Here is a 16397-nt window from a genome sequence, read left to right as displayed (position 1 = left end):
TAAAAAATATCTTTGCATGCCAGCAACAAGTGTCCCTTGTGAGAGGATCTTTTCAAAGGCTGGAGAAATTATCTGTAAAACACGAAGTAGGCTAAGTCCTTCCACAGCAGAGAAATAAATATTTTTGAATGAAAATCTATAAAAATGAGACATTGTGGCTTGATTTCTTTTATTAATATTCATTTTTTATGACCAAAATAGCATTATGCACAGTGAGGAGTCTGCAAGCCTTACAAGCTTCACATATTAGAAAAATTATACAATACAATAATACATTTTTTATTTTTTTAATGGCTCGTTATCAAGGCAAAGTGCTGCTTCATATAGGGCCTACAGCAGTCACACTCAGGTGTGCTGATGGTGGGAGATACCATATACCTGGGTCATAGGTGAGGTTATATTTTCTAGTTGAAAATGTGTGTAAGTTTTTGTGTTAGTTGGGTGGAAAATGATTTGTTCAAGGGTCTGTTATTTGTTTATGGTAGAATCAGTGAAATTAGAAATGTCTAAATGGTAACTTAATAGAGAGATAATTGAAGCAATTAAGAGTTGTTTGGTCTAGTGGGAGGGGCTTAACATATATAAGCCTCTGGCCACCTAAGCATGTGCTCAGTTAAGAAGTTTTTAAATAATAGGACAATTCCGGTAAGGGTGGGAAGTGAATTATCAGAGAAGCTTGGGGTAGAGAATGGAAGCCCTCAAGGTAGTGTTATAATCCCGATTCTTTTTAATATACTAGTTAATGGTATGTTTAGCAGAATGGGAAAAGAATTTTGGTTTTCATTATCTGCAGACGATGGGGCCCTCTGGAAGCAAGGGAGGAACCTTTCCTATATTTTTGGCCAAATTCAAATTGCTTTGGAGAGGGAATCTGAATGGGCTAATGATTGGGGCTTTAAAATATCAACAGAAAAAAACAAAATATATAGTACTTGGACATAAGAAGAAAATGCTAACACAGCTGATACAAATATATAATACGACTATTGAAAAAGTAAAAAACTTTAAATTCTTGGGGATGTGGTTAGATGAAAGACTGACATGGAAAAAGCATATTGAGATGGTTCCCTCTAAATGTGGGAAAATAATTAACGTTCTAAGGGCTGATAGTGAATCTATGATGATGATATACAGAGCAATGATAAGATCAACTATTGATTATGGCTGTATGGTTTATGGGTCAGCAGCCCCCTTCAGTGATTAGTCAACTTGATATAGTCCAAGCAAAAGCCCTTAGAGTGTGTAGTGGGGCGTTTCGTACAACTCCAATACTGGCGCTATTAATAGAAACAGGAGAGATGCCGTTAGATATGAGAAGACATAAACTTGGTTTGAAGTATTTAATGAAACTAAAAGGACAGACTGGAAAATTACCAACAAAAAACCTGTTGAGTCAGCATTGGGAGTTTATGGGAACAGCAAGAATCGTCAAAACAAACTTTACAGAAACACTCAAATCTATGGCAGATGAAATTGGTAGTGTGAATTTGAATGTACAGTATGTCCACCAATATGTCGTTCAGATGTACCTTTGTGGTAGATTCCGGATCACATTGTTGATTTATATTTTTTGAACACAAGCAAAAGAAAGATGTCAGAGATGTAGTGGAGGAGATAAAAGCCCGGCAGTGTCAAATGTGTGGAGGCCACCTACAAATTTATACTGACTGGTCGAAGGATCTTGAGAGCGGTAAAGTGGCTTTTGGTATTAGTATACCTGAAATGGGTTATAAAAACGGTTGTAGGATTCCAGATCATTTATCAGCATTTACTGCAGAGTTGGTGGCAGTTCTATGGGCAGTAAGGTGGGTTGAATATAACAAACCGGAACATTCTGTCATATGGAGTGATTCAGCTGCAACCCTAATTACAATAGAAGGTACCAAAACTAAGTCCAGGCCTGATTTGCTTGTGGAAATTATGCAGGTGTTGTATAGAATTCATAAAGCAGGGTATGAGGTGGGGTTTCTGTGGGTTCCCGCGCACATGGGTGTGGAGGGTAATTAGGAGGCAGATGAGGTGGCAAAGAAAGCAGTGCAGGAGGAAAGAGTTCAAATTAATGTGCGGTATGGGTCACCAGATTACACCGAAATAATGAATAGGTCAGTAAAAGAAATGTGGCAAAATTCATGGGATTGTGAAAGGAAGGGGAGAACTTATTATTCAGTACAAAGAATGGTAGAGAAAGAAAGATGTGATTATAGATGTAAGAGAAGAGATGCAGTAGTTTTATCCAGATTGAGGTTTGGGCATTGTGGGCTGAGGAGGGGGCTGGCTCTGATTAGTAAACATCCTGATGCAAAGTGTGAATGTGGAGACGAGGAAACAGTGAAGCATGTATTAGTGCAGTGCAGGAAGTACTCTCGTCAGAGGAAGAAACTGTTCAGGGAACTGGGTGCAACTGGAGAAACTGTTTTTACACACTTTATTGAATTTGGACAGTTGGAACAAATTGAAGAAACTGATGGCGTACCTGCGACATATTGGAGTATATAAAGATATAGATAATTACTTCTAATTAAGTTGTGAATAGCGTTTTAGAGAATAGCGAAGGGTAGCAATATGCCATAGATGCATCCAGCCTGCCGGAAACAAGAAGAAGAAGAAGAAGCATAGGCTCAGTCTGAGGGTGGCTACAATCCAGACAGGTGATGTGAAACTTTGAGAAACTTTGCTAGTGAAAACCTTGTGTGTCGTCCTGCGTTGTTTAACCACTTTCTTTTGTCAAGAAAAGCACCTTCACGTTTTGCAACTCAAGCCATCGTGTTAGCAACTTTTTTTGTTCAGATTCCCAATGCTCTCTTTAATACCCTTCAAGGCACGGAAAGCAGGAGAATAATTTTTCAGCCATTTTTCTGTGTTTGCTCCTCCTCTGTGAGTGATGGGTGAAGACATTGGTACTCTAAGCTGCCATGCTCCTCCCATCTATGAACACCACAAACGTGAAGAAGAGAGAAGGTGAGGGGGGAATTTTTCCATGTCATCAACCACAAACATTGAAATGTGTTTGTGTGGTTATGTGTTCATATTGTAGATGTGATACTTACTCTTATTGACATGCCATGGGTCAAAGTCATGCCTTATGTTGGTGTAGCTGTCCTTCATTATTTTTCCAATGGATGGAGATCTGTCTGTTGACATGACTCCAACATCCACTCCCTTGGAGATCAGATGGTCCAGGCCTCTCTGAAACCCCATTGCCTCCATTGCTACAGAACTGGATGCTTCTGTACACTATAGAATAACATTTTCTTATTTGTCAGAACATGTGCATAGTCCCAAGCAACCAATTGCTTTTTCATAGCCATGCTAATGTCATTTCACACAAGAATCATGCATTCCCATTTACCTGGACCAATTCATAATGGACAATTTATTTCGAGGCGTCATCTTGGAAAGAGTAGGTAGAATATTTACTGCTGAAACCTGTTGGAAAATAAATACATTTACCTTCATAAATATAAATGTTTATAAGCATGTTTAATAGTCCAACCAAAATTCAATTAGTGATCCTCCTTATGTGTATGTGGCTCCTGTAAACAGTGTTGCTAATTTTAAGCTAAATTTAAATAAGATATTCCAACAGCATTTGACTATGTCATGCCTTAACATAACAGAGGACCTTTATGTAAACCTTAGTCCCTCCCAAATTGATACATTTGTAGACGGTGCTACGGCCTGCCTACGGACAACTTTAGACTCTGTTGCTCCCCTCAAAAAGAAGATGATGAAGCAAAGGAAACTAGCACCTTGGTATAACTCCCAAACTCTCAAATTAAAACAAATCTCGCGAAAACTCGAAAGTAAATGGCGTTCCACCAAAGTGGAAGAATCTCGTTTGGATTGGCAAGAAAGTCTCAAAACCTATAGGAAGGCCCTAAGAAAGGCCAGATCAGACTATTACTCATCACTAATAGAAGAAAATAAGAACCCAAGGTTTCTTTTCAGCATTGTAGCTAGGCTGAGCCATCTATTCCTCTAGCTCTGAGTAGTGATGACTTCATGAGCTTCTTTAATAATAAAATTATAACAATTAGAGATAAAATCCATCACCTTTTGCCCTCAACTTCTAACGGTTCACCTTTAAACGCAGGACCGCTAGAAAGAACGACTAGTCCCGACATATTTTTAGATTGCTTTTATCCTATAGACCTTCAACAATTAATGTTAAAGGTATCTTCAGCTAAGCCATCTACCTGTCTCTTAGACCCTATCCCAACGAGACTACTCAAAGAAGCGTCACCCATGGTTAACACTTCATTACTAGATATGATCAATATGTCCTTATTAACAGGTTATGTACCATAGTCATTTAAAGTAGCAGTGATAAAACCTCTTCTGAAAAAAACCAGCCTCGATCCTGAGATCTTAGCAAACTATAGACCTATATCTAACCTTCCCTTTTTATCCAAGATCCTTGAGAAGGTAGTTGCTAATCAGTTATGTGGTTTTCTATATAGCAATAGTTTATTTGATGACTTTTAATCAGGATTTAGAAAGCATCATAGCACAGAGATGGCACTGGTGAAAATTACTAACGACCTTCTAACTGCTGCAGACAAAGGACTTGTCTCCATTCTTGTTCTACTAGATCTTAGTGCTGCATTTGACACTATTGACCATACAATCCTGTTACAGAGATTGGAACACTTAGTTGGCATTAAAGGAATCGCTCTAAGCTGGTTTAAGTCCTATTTCTCTGATCGATCTCAATTTGTTATTTTCCTCCAAGTACACTAAAGTTAACCATGGTGTTCCACAAGGCTCAGTGCTTGGACCTATTCTATTCTCCTCATATATGCTTCCTCTTGGTAATATTATTAGGAAACACTCAATTAACTTTCACTGTTATGCGCATGACACCCAATTATACTTGTCAATCAAACCAGACGAAACCAGTCAGCTATCTAAACTTCAAGCGTGCATTAAAGATATAAAATCATGGATGACTTATAATTTTCTGATGTTAAACTCTAACAAAACTGAAGTTATTGTGCTGGGCCCTAAACACCTCCGAACCTCATTATCTAAAGACATAGCTACTCTGGATGGTATTGCCCTGGCCTCCAGCACTACTGTCAGAAACTTAGGAGTTATTTTTGATCAGGATATATCCTTTAACGCCCATCTAAAACAAACCTCAAGAACAGCCTCAAGAACACACAAACACTATTTAAAAAGTGACCAACATCTAATAACACCAAACCAGAAGGTAGAAAATGTAGATCAAAATTTATTCACAAATTAAACTACAATTAATTAAACCAAAACTATGGGAGTCTGGAGATCTGGCCAAAATGAACAAAAGAAGAGAAGAAGCCTAGGCCAACCCATCAAGGGCCGTCGGACCCAGAACTTCCCCCCCTAACCAAAGAGTAAACTAACTAATAACAAAACAAAGCCGCGAAAACTAGACTACCAGACCTCCATCCTCAAAACAAAGAAAACAAAGCAACAAAAGGACAACGATGATCTGTGCCGCTTCAATCTCCCTCCAAGCGATTTCTGTCTCCCTCTTATATCCAGGGGCGGGGCCACCCTCAATCACAGATTGGGAACACCTGAGATGAACAGAGAGGAGGAAAGAGAACCGGGCAGGGAGCACGTAACACCCCCACCCTAAATTAGTGACTATTCTTTTTTTTTTTTTTTTTTTTTAAATGTACAAAAGAGAAAAATGAATATCACCAACAACATAATTGAAACTGTGACAGTGCAATTAATGTTTTTCACATTTCAATCTACAAGACAATGCAAAACTGGTCATTTATCAGACATTTAGGGCTACAAGATGTACAGCCTATTCATATGCGATTCCGGTTTGGAGTAGCAATAAGATAATCACGGTTACTTACTGGCTGAACCTTTGCTAACTCACAAATACCACGCAGCGTGAAGTCAAAACAACACGCATAGTCCAGCAAATGCTGTATCTCAGCTTCTTCTTGCTGTAAACAGCATCAAATGAACGCCATCATCCCAGTATTGCCTAAACTGTAAGCAGTACGCGTTTAACATCGACTTGACTATCTGGTAAAACCGTCCCAGTCCGTCCTGCAACTTAGGGTGGTACACACTTGAGTGAACGTGACCTATTTTCAGCTGCTTAAGAAACCGAACCAAGTACGGTAACCTGAGGTTTAGACCCTTGTCAATCTGAACATCCTTAGGCAACCCAAACACAGAGAAAAACTTGAGCAATTCTTGCATCACAATTGGAGCAGTTAGGTTAGGTATGGGTATAGCTTCTGGGAAATGCGTTCTTGCACACATGATAGTTAACAAAAATGTATTACCCGACTTGCTACGAGGGAGAGGACCAACACAGCCAACAATAACCCGTTCAAAAGGTTCACCCAGCTGTTCACGGGCCATACGCACATCATCAACGCTCACTCCACTGACTTCACCACCCTCTCCCGCAACAGATGACATAGAAACAGTGGTCACTTCAGGCTTAACCAGCACCTTACCCCCGGCCAAATCATTTCCCAGAATAAAATCTATCCCGTCAACGGGAAAACAAGGGCGAACCCCCACAGCCACTGGACCCGACACCAAATCTGACTCAAGGAACACAGTATGTAAAGGCGCCCCCAGATACTGCATGCCAAAACCCCGCACCAGAACGTCAGATTGCACAGCAGATTCATCAGAGAGAGACAATACATCACTCAAAATGAACGATTGTGATGCCGCTGTGTCCCTCAGAATAGTTACTAGAACTTTTTCACCATGCTCAGTTAAGGACACAAAACCCTCCATAAGAAATGGAGCAAAAAGGTCAAGCTCAGACTCTGAAGCTGATTCAGACACAGGACCAGATGTGCTGACAAAAACAACCGGCTTAACAGACCGGTTCTCTGAATGCAAAACATTACAATCTGCAACTATATATCTTCGCTCCTTACAATAGAAACACACTGGACTCTCCCTAGATCCCCAACCCTCCCTAAGCTTCCCATCTGCACGAGGCCCACTGGCCAAAGTTTTAGACGGAAAACCAGAGGTGTCAAGTAACGAAGTACAAATACTTCGTTACCTTACTTAAGTAGAATTTTTGGGTATCTATACTTTACTGGAGTAATTATTTTACAGCATACTTTTTACTTCTACTCCTTACATTTTCACGGAATTATCTGTACTTTCTACTCCTTACATTTTTAAAATAGCCTCGTTACTCACATTTCAGTTAGGCTTGTTTTCATTCCGGCTCGTCATCGTTCAAACACACACACACAAAAAACCCTATCCAGATCGCTCCATCCGGAGAGAGTTAATTTGATTGTGGTTGGATGAGAAGTATAAACATAGCCATTCTGACACCCTATTGGTTTGTACGCGATCCATCAAACCTGCACAGACCCGGTGCTAATAGAGTTCGGGATCGTTTCGTCACGTCGCAATGCATTGTGGGAATCACTGTACGGAAGTAGATGTACTGTATACTGACTGTATATAGCATAGCTGTATAGTAGGCTGATAGTAGGCAGTAGGTAATTGAAATTGTAACGTTGGTCATTTGAGAATATTAGGTTTTTATTTAGGTTATTTTAAAAGGAGAATTCCGGCCAATTTTTATGTTAATCTTGATCGCTATAGCTACGCTAGTACTTTCGATAGAAAAAAACCAGACCCGAATCAGTGCAGGTAACACGGAGAAGCTGCAGCTACGTGTGGAAGCGTCCCCTGAGCTAAAACGGCAATTGTCGGAGCAAGATTTAGAGTGCCTTTGTGCCTCTTAACAGATACAAAATAAAATTAATATGTCTGTGCCACATGAACAGTGCCCTTACGCATCAACAACAAGATGCGTTTTCAACTCAGACATTGTTTAAATTCACCTACCCTGGTCCCTGTCTCGATCCTGCCGGTAGCTAGGTTGCCCTGCTAGCTGATATCCGTTAGCTGCTAGCTGTCCGGTGAGTGTATTCAGACAGGCTTCTGTGATAATCATCCCAATAACTAAGTAACTAAATAAATAAGGACGACCATCCAACTCAAAAGGCTCTTCAGTGTGTTGTATATCTGCTATATTCTCCATAGTTACGTTACTCCAAGCTTCTTCCCTTGTAAACAACTCCGCTCTTCACACACTACGCTCCAATCTGCACACTATTACCTTTTTTTTCAGCTAGCTAAGCTTCAGTAACGCTATTACTGTGCAAGCCACAGACATCATTTATCCCGTTTCCATGTAGTTACATAGTCATGTATATGGTCATAACCACTACAGTGCTCATTTACCAATTTTGAGGGGGAAATAAACTAAACTTTTCGCTGTGAAGGCATGATCTGTCCTATGCAGGACATCCACCAGACCACCGGGCGCTCTGGAGATTTTTGTTGACTGCGGGAGGGGGATGAAGGCTGCTTGCCTGGCTAAGGGAACTAGCTACCACACAGACTGACACTGACAAGCTCACAGCACTTTCACAAAGTTAATGTATTATTATCAAAGCTGGGTTCTTTTTGCTTTGCTTTGTGGTCATCTCCGTTAGCATCGCGGCTAACGCTAACTGATATTTTTATGACATACATACATAAATATGTCCTCATTTTTTTAAGCATTAGTATTAAGTTTGGCTTCACTATTAAGTTTGTCACGGTATAGCCAACTTTTTTTTTGTCACGGTCCATAACTCTTCTCCGTGCCGGTGGAGGTGGAGACCGGCTGGCTACGCTATTATCTTATTCCCAACCGGCGTTTGCGTTACCTCTAAAATGGCCGCCGCTACCCACAATGCACCGTTCCATAACGTCTACGCCCGAGCTCTATACGCCACCGGTGCCTTAACGACCGTTATCTACCGGACCGAATAACAACGCGGATTTTGGTGCCTTATGTAGGTGCCACTTAAATGCCTGCGCTTCTCTCTGATGCTCCGAAAACGGACGTTAGAGGGAACTGAAACATCGCCGCACGGGACGCTAGTTAACACTACAGTTGGCAGCAGCTAACGTTAGCCTACCGTTAGCTAGCAGCTGCCGGGCGTGAACACACTCACAATTCTGACAGCTAAATGGTGTAAAAGTGTGTCTGTATTTCACTGGAGAGGATTCTAACACCAGACTGTAGCTGCGCGGGGAAACACAAAAGAGATGATGTCACTCCTTTTCATCCCTTCTGAGTTTGCAGGTATGATTTTAATATAACATTATTATAGTTATATGATTTTGTCCTAACATTTTGGGGTTAAGCTGTTGTCCTTAATGGCAAGGACCCCTTAACTTAAAGTGAGATGTAGCAGGGACCCCCTACTACATATTGTATGAAATTAAGTTGCATATTAAACTGGGCTTACAATAACTGTTAGGGCTACCTAAAGCGTTCTTACATACCCTTTTTTCATAAGCTATTAAAATATTAATTGTTGGCATGATTTTATAAATCATATTTTAATGGTACATACTGTATGTGGCAATCAGTAAGCCTATCATCAGTGGGAATTTATATTTTCTAATAATATGTTGGAATTATGTTAAGACATTTTAATTTTAAAAGACTCAAAGATAATAAAAAGACTCAAATTTACAATAATTTGGAGGCCCCCCTGCAATGACTCTGAGGACCCCCTGTCGAAGATCTCTGCCTTACATTACTTTTACTTTTATACTTTAAGTAGTTTTGAAACCAGTACTTTTACACTTTTACTTAAGTAAAAAGCTTGAGGTAATACTTCAACTTCTACAAAAGTCTTTTCAAACCCTAGTATCTATACTTCTACTTGAGTAATGAATGTGAATACTTTTGACACCTCTGCGGAAAACCAGGAACACATGGACCATCTCCAAACTGGTCATCGCTAACCCGATTTTGCGCAACATATCTCTCACCAAACACAGATCTATGAGTGAGAACATAGTCATCAGCAAGAGCGGCAGCATCAGACAACTTTACAGGTTTCTGCTCATTCAAATAAGTTGTAACTTTCTCCGGCAAGCAGTTCTTAAATTCCTCTATTAGCATCAAAGCTCTAAGATCACCTAAAGTTTTCACTCCTTGCGCTGCACACCATCGATCAAATAACGACTCCTTTTCGCGAGCAAACTCCACATACGTTACAGGCTCCGGCTTCCTAGACCCGCGAAACTTCTGGCGATAAGCCTCAGGCACAAGCTCATATGCCCTCAAAATACTAGCCTTAACCTGCTCATAATCAAGGCTACTTTCAGGAGACAACGCTGCGTAAACCTCCTGAGCTTTACCAGTAAGTACGCACTGCAATAACAGTGTCCACACATTTACAGGCCACTTTAAAGTTGTCGGTATACGCTCAAAAAGAGTGAAATACTTATCGACATCGTCCTCGCGAAACACTGGAACAAAACGAATGCATTTACTCACGTCAAAATCAGCTGATCGTCCAGATGACATATGCGGCACTTGTTGAGACCCCGACGCATTAACTTCCAATTCTCTCAAACGCACAACACGCTTCGTCTCCTCCACCAACATCCGTACCTGAAGATTACAATCGATTTCTTTTTCCTTAACATCCAACCGACGCAACTCCAATTCAAGCTCCTTTAATTTCACCTGATCAGAAAATGACTCCTCAACTTTGGGAGACGTAACCCCGCCTCCAACAGCACCCCCGTCTCTAACAACGCAGACCCAAGCTGATCCCTAATCACCTGCTTCTTGCCATGCTTACTGATAACAATGTCAAATCTGTCGGCAACTAATTTCAAATTCTCCTTAGTGCACGCATCCAACTTGCCCCACGCCGGGTCAACAACAAAATCCTCTATATCAAACTCCATCACAAGCTAAAAACAAGCAACTAGTAACCACAAAAAAAACGAGAAAAACAGCACTTACATCACACCCCTAACTGTTTGACGAGCCCCCAAATATGTTACGGCCACAACACACAAACACTATTTAAAAAGTGACCATTAACATCTAATAACACCAAACCAGAAGGTAGAAAACGTAGATCAAAATTTATTCACAAATTAAACTACAATTAATTAAACCAAAACTATGGGAGTCTGGAGATCTGGCCAAAATGAACAAAAGAAGAGAAGAAGCCTAGGCCAACCCATCAAGGGCCGTCGGACCCAGAACTTCCCAGAAATAACAAAGCAACAAAAGGACAACGATGATCTGTGCCGCTTCAATCTCCCTCCAAGCGATTTCTGTCTCCCTCTTATATCCAGGGGCGGGGCCACCCTCAATCACAGATTGGGAATACCTGAGATGAACAGAGAGGAGGAAAGAGAACATGGCAGGGAGCACGTAACAACCTCCAATCTGCGTGTTGGAACCTCTTTGGGGTAGACTGTTGTGATGAGCGATGTGACAATTACCGAGGCGTTGTATCGCTTTCTTGTCAAAAGCCAACTCCCTTTATGCCTTGCCCACGATAACCCCTGCATCTACTATACCCTGTTCTGCCGTACGGCAACACCAGTTACCGTCAGCAGATGTTTTGATCTATATTAAAAAGGAGTCATTTCAGATACTTCCCTGTTTGTTAGTTTATTAGAAAAAAAGGCACAAAACATTCACAAGGTTTTTTGGTTCCCTAGCTCAACACGAGCTCAGGCATTTTTATTTTATTTGAAGCAGAAAATTAAAAAAGCAAATAAGCTAAATTGAAAGAAAATGAAAAATGCGCAAAGCCCCGAACCAAGTAGGTTCGATGAATAATTCCTCTGAATGCTGAGGTACCGAAATCCTTGCGTCCGAAGCACAAGGTGCCCTAACTCTATTTCCTGCTGGCGAAGCTCCCCTATTCATGTACAGTTTTTGGTTCACTCCCCCAGGTGCAGCAGGGTTTGTTTCACCATTTTTTATGACCTTATAATGTGACACAAGTTAATGCAGATACAAGTTAGAAACCACGTGCAGGAAATTTCACGTGTGACCATGTCCAGTCTCTATGCATTACACAACCTAACAGCCCAGTTCAGGGTCAGGTTAATGCACATACAGCTCTATGCATTACACAAGCTAACGATAATACAGTTAAATCATGTATGACTGCCCGACTCCGTCATAATACAATCCACACCAACATATTTCTACGCAGTGAATATAGTAATATCAGTAATATAGTTTTAGCATTCTTACATTTCTAAGCAGTAATATAGTTTCAGCTGTTTTTGGGTTAATACATTTCTAAGCAGTAATATAGTTTCAGCTGTTTTTGGGTTAATACATTTCTAGGCAGTAATATAGTTTTAGCTGTTTTGGGGTTTTCAACTGAACCTCTGTACAACAGTTGGAGTGCAGCTAGTTCTGATATATTTTCTTGAGCAGAGGATTCAGAACCACTTGCCTAAAATGTGTAAAAGTACATTGATCAACACACACATCTGAATGCACTTACTCACTTACAACATAAAGCATTGCAAATGAAACTAAGGTATGCTACACATACCAAGATACTACAGATGTTGAAAACCTACACAACTTATTTCAGGATAAAGTAATGGCATACTTGGCATAAATGCTCTGGTTTAGCGTCATAGGATTTTGACCAGCTGTTCCAATTCAGATCAACCAACCATCCCCCACCCACAAATTAACTACACAACCCCCCCAAACTACAAACCAACCTCAGCCACACTCATATCACAGCACAGCCAGGTTAGCTCACCTGGACAACCTTTCCAAGAACCTTCCACTGTCCACGTTCCCCCTGTTTATTTACAAAGAGGCAATGGAAATGCAATCAAGTGAGAGCGAGTGCTCCCTGTGTGGCGAAAAAGGCCACACTTTCTTCAGCTGCCCGAGGTCTTTCGCCAACAAAACTAAAGGCTTTGCTCAGCGGGAAGACACCGCTGCTTCCCCACCGTCCCAGCAGCCTGGAGGGAAGCAGCGAGAGACAACTACCCAGCGGCCTGGAGGACCGTCGCGGCAACCAGCGGCCCAGCAGCCTGGAGGAAAGCAGCGAGAGACGGCTGCCCAGCAGCCTGGAGGAAAGCAGCGAGAGACGGCTGCCCAGCAGCCTGGAGGACCTTCAAAACAACCAGCGGCCCAGCAGCCTGGAGGAAAGCAGCGAGAGACGGCTGCCCAGCAGCCTGGAGGACCTTCAAAACAACCAGCGGCCCAGCAGCCTGGAGGAAAGCAGCGAGAGACAACTACCCAGCGGCCTGGAGGACCGTCGCGGCAACCAGCGGCCCAGCAGCCTGGAGGAAAGCAGCGAGAGACAGCTACCCAGCAGCCTGGAGGACCTTCAAAACAACCAGCGGCCCAGCAGCCTGGAGGAAAGCAGCGAGAGACAGCTGCCCAGCAGCCTGGAGGACCGTCACAACAACCAGCGGCCAAGCAGCAGCTGCATCTCACTCAACCCACCTTGCAGACCAGGAACCCCCCTCCTGAAGTCTCCCTTCAATGAGGTGAGGAGAAAGATTTGAGTATAAGTGGCATAGAAAGCATGGGTGACGATAGTGATGGTGATGAAAATGAGGAAAACGAGTTATGAAAGCGCCAGTGAGAGTCCTAGTTCAGATTTGAGCTCTACCGGGCTGACAGCCGGTCAGCGGGCCAGCAGCACCCCCGCTGCTGATAACGCTGACTCCGCTCCATGTGACAGTAACTCTGGCTCGTTCTCCACGACACCTGATTTCCCTTCTCCAGAGTCTCAGCATGATCTTCCCTTTGAGGAAGTTAAAAAGAAAAAAAAAAGAAATCGTACTGAAACATATAAAGAAAACAAACGTGTGGATGTTAAACCTTCACCATAGACTTAGTCTCTCCCCAAAAACATCATGTCCTGTTTAAAAATATCCACCTGGAACGCTCGCGGCATCCAGTCTAAATCTTTTAGATCTACGAAATTGAAATACCTTTTAGACACCGATTTTGATATTCTGTGTGCTCAAGAGCTCAGACTGACTACCCATAATGACGCCACTGATGTGTGTAATATGTGGAAAAAAGGACAAAGTGTAATATCTATTGGGGAAAGCAGAGCCGATGGTGTCGGTATTTTTTTCAAAACTAACGATGTTGTTATAATACGAAGAAGAGACATAATTCCAGGAAGATTGCTTATGATTGATTTGTTATTATAGGGGAGAAAAATATCGAATCATAAACTTGTACACTGCTCCGGAAAGAGTTAAAAAAAACTCAATTATTTAAAAGACTTAGAGAGCTTTTAACCGTAGGCTATAAACTTATTTTGTGTGGTGATTTTAATACAATCACAGATAAAAATGACATAGTTAGTCCCAATGGTTTTAAACTACTAAGGGAAGGTAAGCTTTTAAAAGAAATATGTGATGAAGCTAAATTAATAGATGTGTGTCGCGAAATTTATTCTGTCGGGGTCCAATTCACACGCTATGACCACAAGACAAAGACTCGTATTGACCGAATTTATGTGTCTAATCATTTTAAAATTAAGCATTATGGAACAGTAATAAATGACTTCTCTGATCATTTAATCGTTACAACCGTCTTGTCATCTGAGTCCTCTGAAACAAGAGGATTCTGGAAGCTAAACTCTCAGATCCTGAAGGACTCAGACTTAATAGAATTAAAACAAGAAATTTATAAAATCTTACAATTAAAATGTCTAACTAAATCTCACATTGAGCTGTGGGAGTTATTAAAACGAAGATTAAAAGACTTCTTTAAATTTAAATGTAGAGAAATAAATAAGATTAAAAATATAAAATATAAAGCTTTAATGGAACAATACGTTAACTTAAAACAGATGAAGAAAAGATCAAATTCAGATGATGAAATCATGTCAGAAGTAAAAACACAAATAGACAACTTTAATAATGAAATATTGTATAACATTTATAAACAAATACAGATAATAGAGGAAACTTAATACATACTCTTAAAGCTGGACAACAGCAAATTCAAAGCAAATTTATTAAATCTATAAAGAAACAGGACGGTGATGTAGTGTTTGATGAAAAGCAGAAAAGATTGTAATTGTAATCAGAGAATTATGTACAGAAGCATATAAACACATAGAAATAGATAGTGGCTGTGTAAACATTTTATTAGATAAACTTCCCTCATACAGCTCACTGAACTTCTCAGAGCTTGTGGGAAACATAAGAAATGATGAAGTGACACAAGCCATCAAACAACTAAACGTTGGTAAAAGCCCCGGCCCTGATGGCCTGTCTACAGAGTTTTACCAGTTAAATATCGATGATGTAACAAACGTCCTCACAGAGATGTATAATGAAGGTGTGAACAGTGGCTGTATGGGGGAATCCTTTTATCAGGGTGTAATGTGTTTGCTTTATAAGAAAGGTGAAAAAAATGACATTGATAACTACAGACATCTGACCATAATGAATACAGATTATAAAATATTAGCCAAAGTAATTCTGAATAGATTAAATAATATATTAGATGTAATTATAGAAAAAGAACAAACGTGTGCCATTAAAGGCCATTTAATGTGGGACAATCTCTGCACACTGAGAGAAATGATAAATAAACCTGATAAAAAAGACTTTATATAATCGGGCTGGACCAATAAAAAGCCTTTGATTATATTTCTAGAGACTATTTATGGGCTGTAATGAAGTCTTATGGCTTCCCAGAAAGTTTTATTCATTTGATTAGATGTCTGTATGTTAAATCTAGTGTGTGCATTAATGTAAATGGTGTTTTAACAGAACCTTTTAATGTAGAGAGAGGGGTGAAGCAGAGCTGTCCTCTGAGTGCTGCTCTGTAAGGTCCTGGCCATCAGCCCCCTTATTAAAACTATTAATTCAGATAGTCTTATAACTGGCACAAGCGTTGGTCTTGCTCCCAAAATCACGGCCATGGCCTACGCAGATGATGTCACAGTCGTTATTAAAAACCAGATGGAGATGGATGTAGAACCACCTGAACCTATATGAACTGGCTTCAGGGGCTAAATTAAACCATGATAAGACAGAAGGTGTTTGGATCGGAGTTGAAAGTAACAAACGTGACCTCAACATTAAAGTAAAGGATGAAATTAAAATCTTGGGTTTGACCATTTGTAATCAAAACTGTAGTGAAAAAAAAATGGGAAACTGGGAAAATAAACTGTGTGAAGTTAAAGAAGTAAAAAAAATGGGAAAATAAAAACACCAATTATAAGTCAAGAGTCAATATTGTAAAAACTTTCATCTTATCCAAACTCCTGTTCTTAGCAAATATCTTTCCTCCATCTCACAAAATGAAAATGAAATTGAATAAACAGTGTGTAAACTTGGTTTGGGGTACAACCAGGGAAGTAACAAAAAGAGAAATCATGTATAAAAGTAAAGAATATGGGGGGCTAGGGGCAGTAGATATGCAAATTTTACTGTACATAGCTTCTGTTAAAAATGTGTCAGCAGCCATCTCAAGGAATGCTCTCTGGACCGGTGATCGCTCCAAGTGGAGTAAAAGGAGAGGGAGAGCCAGACAAGGTCCAGAATACAATCTTATC

General features: G+C 40.6%; 1 long non-coding RNA gene across 1 annotated transcript; it reads right to left on the bottom strand.

The window, feature by feature from the left end:
• Nucleotides 1–251: 251 nt before the first annotated feature.
• Nucleotides 252–12802, bottom strand: LOC120559446. The gene is made up of 4 exons (XR_005639285.1): nucleotides 12612–12802; nucleotides 3350–3426; nucleotides 3048–3234; nucleotides 252–2925 (listed from the first exon to the last, which is right to left on the bottom strand). It is a non-coding gene; the product is annotated as an uncharacterized LOC120559446 (long non-coding RNA).
• Between the last annotated feature and the right edge of the window lie 3595 nt (nucleotides 12803–16397).

Source organism: Perca fluviatilis, chromosome 5, assembly GCF_010015445.1.
Source record: "Perca fluviatilis chromosome 5, GENO_Pfluv_1.0, whole genome shotgun sequence".
NCBI classification, from domain to species: Eukaryota; Metazoa; Chordata; class Actinopteri; order Perciformes; family Percidae; genus Perca; species Perca fluviatilis.
This window is presented reverse-complemented; position numbering and strand designations above follow the sequence as displayed.